The sequence below is a fragment of the Oryzias melastigma genome, linkage group LG8 (genome assembly GCF_002922805.2).
Source record: "Oryzias melastigma strain HK-1 linkage group LG8, ASM292280v2, whole genome shotgun sequence".
NCBI lineage: Eukaryota > Metazoa > Chordata > Actinopteri > Beloniformes > Adrianichthyidae > Oryzias > Oryzias melastigma.
Genome location: NC_050519.1, coordinates 15886085 through 15892289, shown reverse-complemented (window position 1 = coordinate 15892289; position 6205 = coordinate 15886085).

Below are 6205 nucleotides of genomic sequence, written 5' to 3'. Positions count from 1 at the left end.
GTTACTAATGTTTTAAACTAGATTAATGTTTTGATGATCAATTATTTAAAATTTATAAAACGATTCAGAATCGTTCATTAATCAAAATCAAATGTATCTAATAATCAACTCCCTACCTACCCCTAAGTTATCAGGGATCTTAGTTAAGGACACCTTCATGAAGACAATTTCATTTCTGGTCCAAGGAACTTGCTTGGTCTGATTTAAAGTTGATAAAGACACTTTTTTTTTAGTGGCTGGATGGCTCAGTGGGCCAAGAGTAGAGTTTCAACCCAGGAGCCCTGGATTCGATCCCCGGGGTGTCTACTGATCTCCATCCAGATTGGGTCCTTAGGCAAGACCCTTGACGCTGCTGCCTAACTGGGTCCCTGTACCCCTCAAGTACAGGGTTGTGTCAGGAAGGGCATCCGGCGTAAAATCTCTGCCAAATCACTGATGGGAAACAGTGGGTGCTGTTTCGCTGTGGCGACCCTGAAAGGGATAAGCTGAAAGGTAAAGAAGAAGAAAAAAGAGACCTTTGTTTATAATTTGTCAGATGGTTTCACCTCATTGATCCTTGGAGTGAGCCATATTGGGCTACTCATCTGCATCATAGTTTATTCTCTGTTCAAGACTGAGGAGTGTTGACAGGACAGCATTGTAAATGGGAGAAACATTATGTCCACCATGTGTCCACAATATCTGTTTAGCATAAAATGCTTCCTTCTACCATCTCTAATGCTTCCTGTCATCTTTTTCCAAAAAAAATTAATTTCAATCTTCAAATGAGTGTTCTTTAACCTTTAAATTACTCTAAACTGCTGATTCAGGTCTGGGGGTGTTTCCCTCTGGTGTTGAGTCATCGTCCAGTGTGTTGTGGAGTTCTGGACAGGTTTAGTACGCGAGACAGCATTTACTACATTCCTCCTCTTGTGTTTGGAAATTTTGTCCTTGGGGTGGACTTGTTTTTTTCCCCTCAGAGTGGTTTGAAAGAAATGGCTATGTGGTGGTTGTAGCAGATACTGGTCAGTGTGTATGCCATTCTTGTAGATTTCAACTCATAGGTTGCTATCCATTCTTATGTGAATAGCTGAGTCTAGGAAGGCCAGTTGGTTTGTCTTTAGTGTTTTCTTTAGGGAAATGGATGTATATGTTTACTGATTTTATGTGATCAGTGAAAGCCTTCACTTCTTGTTTTTGATCTTAAGGTGTCATTAACAAGCCTTAAATAGTGGCATGGCGTGCGGCCCAGAATAAGTTTATAGCTTTCCTAAGTGAGCTTGGGTTGCTGTCTGTACTTGTGTGACTTTCCAGAGCTGGTTCACTCTCCATTCAAAATACCTCAATTATTATCACATATTTACTGACAATTGACTCTAACCTTTTCACAAGTGATTGATTTTAATCTCTGAACAAAACATATTTGCATGGAAACTTGGAACTAAAGGACGGATCTCAAAGGGGGCAGACTGAACGGTAGGGTGTTTTACCTCTTAAACTTGGCAACTGGAATGCTAAACCAGAACTAAAAAATCTTGGTTTACTGTTAAATAAAATGCTACAAAACTTTTGCTCTGACACACACCAAAAAGCTCAAAGGAAACAAGATTTCACTCTCCAGAAAAATGAACAGGCGTCCCAGCTTATCAAATGTTTTGAGCTTTTATAATGCCAGCTGGAAAAAGGAGACGACCACCCAGTACCTCCTACAGATAAATAATATGTTTTCCCATGCTTTCAGTTTAGTCTTCTCTTCCTGACCAGAATGGCGACATTTCTCTGAGTCCTTGCATGCACGTGTGGCCTTTGAACTTTTAACAACTAAAAAACCCCTTACCTAACATCAAAACAAGTGTTTTTGGCCAATTCCTTCAATTCCATTTGTACAGAAAAGGGGGTGAAGCCTGCTTTTTCAATCCACAGAAACAATTCAAGTCAATAAAGAGCCACATGGCAATGCCCAATGGATATCATACATATCCATCCATCCATCCATCCGTCCATCCATCTTCTTCCGCTCATCCGGGACTGGGTTGCAGGGGCAGCAGTCTAAGCAGAGATGCCCAGACTTCCCTCTCCCCGGCCACTTCCTCCAGCCCTTCTGGGGGGCCCCAAGGCGTTCCCAGGCCAGCCGAGAGACATAGTCTCTCCAGCGTGTCCTGGGTCTTCCCCGGGGCCTCTGCCCAGTGGGACATGTCAGGATGTCATAAATATTTCAGTCAGAATTCAGGAACCAGGAACCAGTCATACTATTGAGGCTGGAAAGATGCGACATGGACTGGAGAAGAACAAAACAAGACAAGCTACTGAGAAACTACCATGAAAATCACACTTGGAGGCTGCGTTTTCCGTTGATGCACGCCCCATACGTTGTATGACCTCGGTACAGTGGAAAAGTCTAATATTTTTGGATGTTACTATTTTTGTATGTTTTATATATTATTTGTTATGCCTCTTGCCTAAACACCTTAAACTTTACTGATACAGTGTGGTCTCACTTCTGGGAGGAACCAACTTATCTGTGGTGAGGATCACAACCACAATAGTAAGCAGAGCAGCAATCAAGATGAACACAACCCTCTACAACCAGAAAGCACACAAATACCCTAAAAAGGACAAAACTTTACTACGACAGTGCATTATGCAGCCAGCTGATTCCTGTAATCGTGTAAACCAGGGGTGTCAAACTCCAGGCATCGAGGACCGGCCTCCTATTGGCTTTCCAGAAATCCTGTCTCATTTGATGCCAATTACCTGGATCAGGTGTGTTTGGCCAATCGGAAGCTTCAAAGACAGGTTGGTGTAGGATCCCAGCCCTCAAGGCCTGGATTCTGACACTCCTAGCGTAAACAGTTACAATAGAGCGTGTGTTATTTAGCGTCGCCAGCGACATCAATGGTGTTTAAGGGTTAATACCAGAGATGTCACCGTCAACAAGACATAACACAAGCTCTTCAAATTACTGCAACTCTTTGACCGCTTAGGCAATTAACGCAATTGCAACAGATTTTGAAGAGGAGAAAAGCTGCTTTTCTCCACCTTAGACTCTGTTTGGATAACGTTATTTGCATAAACATTTGGAGAGTTATGGTAATTCAAAGACGTCAACACAGGAGCTAAAGCTCTGGTGTAAAAGGTTAAATCAATATTTATCATTTTAGAAAGGGTATTAAGAAGTGACATTAAGAATATCACAATATAAAGGTTTTAGTTCATAAATCCTAATTTTAATGTTTGTGCAGAGTTAAACTTTGATAAGCCATTTCTCTTATGTGGCTGTTTCAAATGATTTTTTTTTTCTGCCTGTAACTCTCACATCTTTTCATTACTATTTTTGCTTAAATCAAACTACTTCTTTGAGCCTCCTGACAGGGAGCCCTGTGGCTCACCGGTGACGCCTTTAACAGGGAAGGAGAACCAAACAATGTCCTGCTTTACGACCTGTTTACAGCTCTTCTCTACCTCTGATCTGCTCAGTACAGGTGAGTCACTGCGTTGTATGAAATATTTATGTCAAGAAGTAAATCTGAAGGAAGTAAAAAATTAAACACTTTACATCATTGTAATTTAAAAAATGCACAGATGGAAGTCTCGAATGAGTCACGGATAAAAACATAAAGACAGAATTTAAACAAGTAAAATAAAGAGCAGCTATTAGAGGATCAAACAATAAAACAAACAGACTAAGACAACAAGAAGAACCAGAACAGAGATAAGTGGATGAAAGATGGCAGCGAGAGGAAACAGTGTCTGGTACACAAATGAGAATACAGTAAAACAAGCAAATAGCGAGGGAAGGTGTGAGAGCTGTTCTATTTACAGACGTGTGATAAAAAAAAAGCTGAACCAGTTTCCTGAGCAGGCCTGAGGCGGGTTTGAGCATCTCACTGAAGCGAGAAAAGAATGAGCCTACGGAACACCTGAACACGCTATGGACCAGAACAAGGCTTGTAGCTTATCATATAAGTGAAGTTATAACCTGGGAATTGGATTAATCAATAGGATAAGTCTTTTCATCAAGGATGTTATGTAAACAAGGCTGAAAAACAAAAAATGTCTCCAAATATAAAATAATTTAAGAATAAGTCTAGAAATATGTATTGGTATATGTACATGTAAAAATGTTAGTATTTTTTATGGTATATTTGTAAATATCAATTCTGGGTGTGTTGGGGACTTTGAATGCATATGAGAACTGGAACGAGTGAGTGTGATGTCACTCCACAAAAAATGTCTTACTTACAGAGAGGGGGTACTGGGTGTAGTAATACATTTGAGTTAGGGCACGGGTGTGAGAATTTTGGCGAGGAGGCTTTTACTTCTTCCCCCTCCCTTTTGGATATTTATATACATACTGTTTTGTTTATATTTTTGTTCCCTCTTAAGATATGTGTCCAAAATAAAATATTAGAATTCAATCAAGCCAAAAATACAATGCACTATATTACTAAAAGTTTTGGCTCACCTGCTTTGACTCACGCAAGAACCATTTCTAACCCATAGAGTTCAATATATTGTTGGTCCACCTTTTACAGCTATTATAGATTCAACTCTTCTGGGAAGGCTGTCCATAAGGTTGAGGAGTGTGTTTACAGGAGGTTTTGACCATTCTTCCAAAAGCACATTGGTCAGGTTGTGTTACCTCCAGCCCAAAAGCATATTTCATAGATTAATTGATGACTTTAAATGGTCCGTATGACTGTGTGGTCTTGAAACACACTGGTAACCTTTCCAAAGCGTACCCTACAGTAGCCACCTGGCTTAGGCGGCTCGGTTCCATCAACCCTGTGGCCCCAAAGGGGATTCAGCAGGTTCGGCAAATGGATGGACTCATTTTGTAGAGATCTGTGAATAATTGACTGACAGAGACTGGAAGAGTTGCATTTTTGCAAAACTGCACCCATTTAAAAATCAGACCTAATTTAAGCTGCAGGAAAAAGCTTGCACAGCAATTATCAAACCACCCCACACCATGATTTATGATCAGGTTTAGGGAATCAAGGGCTCCAAGTTTTACCGCATAAAGTTTTATTGAAATATAAAACCCCACCAAAAACTCAGAGGCTGTTTATTTGATCTTTCCTACTTTCCTTGCAAAGACCTGTTCTTTTATCTTGTGCGTCAACAGCGTTGCATAAATCTAAAAGCTATTAACTTTTTAATTATCATGTTCGGATAGTCGGTTGGAGTCATTATTTACCGCAAGACACTAAACATCTGCAACTGCAGCTCATTAAAGGAGAAACTATATATTCTAAAGAAAAAAATAATCATCAAGCAGGAGAGGAATATTTTTATAACCTCCACTACAATGTGTGACTTCCAGAAAAGAAACATATGGCATCCCTGTTACACACACACAAAAAAAAACAAATAAATAAAAAAGATAAACTAACATCACATAGATTTTAGTGTACACTTTTGATAAAAAAAGACCTTTGATAAAATCCAACCATAAATAGTAATTTGACCTAAAAAAAGTATTTTTAAAATATGCAAAACATATGTTGACTTGTTTTGGGGATTTAAAAGTTTCACAGTAAAAGTAGGACAAATAAACAAAGTTGTTTATTAATATTCATTGAGTGAATTTTAGGACTTATGGATATACTTTATAGTAAAAATAAGGAGGGATGTCCTATGTGTCCATGGTGATAGCTTGTCTGATTTTCTTGGTTCCTGTCCACACCAAACAATCAATAGGACTTCAACTAACATGGCCAAGAGCAAAGAGGTTGTCCGAAGAGACCAGAGACTAATTCATAGACCTCCACAAGGCTGGAACGGAGAGCTGGGAAATTGTCAAGCGGCTTGATGAAAAAAGATCCAGTGTTGGAGCAATTACGTTATTAGAAAATGGAATTAGCTAGACATGACTGTCAATCTCAGTCATGGCTACTTTGGTAGTACACTAAGACATGGTTTTAAATCATGCATGGTACTGGAGGTTCCCCTGCTTCAACCAGCACATATCCAAGCCCGTATGCCAATGACCATTTGGATGATACAGAGGATCATGGGAGAAAGTCGTGTGGTCAGATTAGACCAAAACAGAACTTTTTTGGTCTTACATCTACTCACTGTGTTTTGGAGAAAGAAGAATGATGAGTACCATCCTAAGAACACCATTCCTACTGCGAAGCATGGGGGTGGTAGCATCATGCTATGGGGGTGTTTTATGCACATGGGACAGGACGACTGCACTGTATTAATGAGAGGATGACTG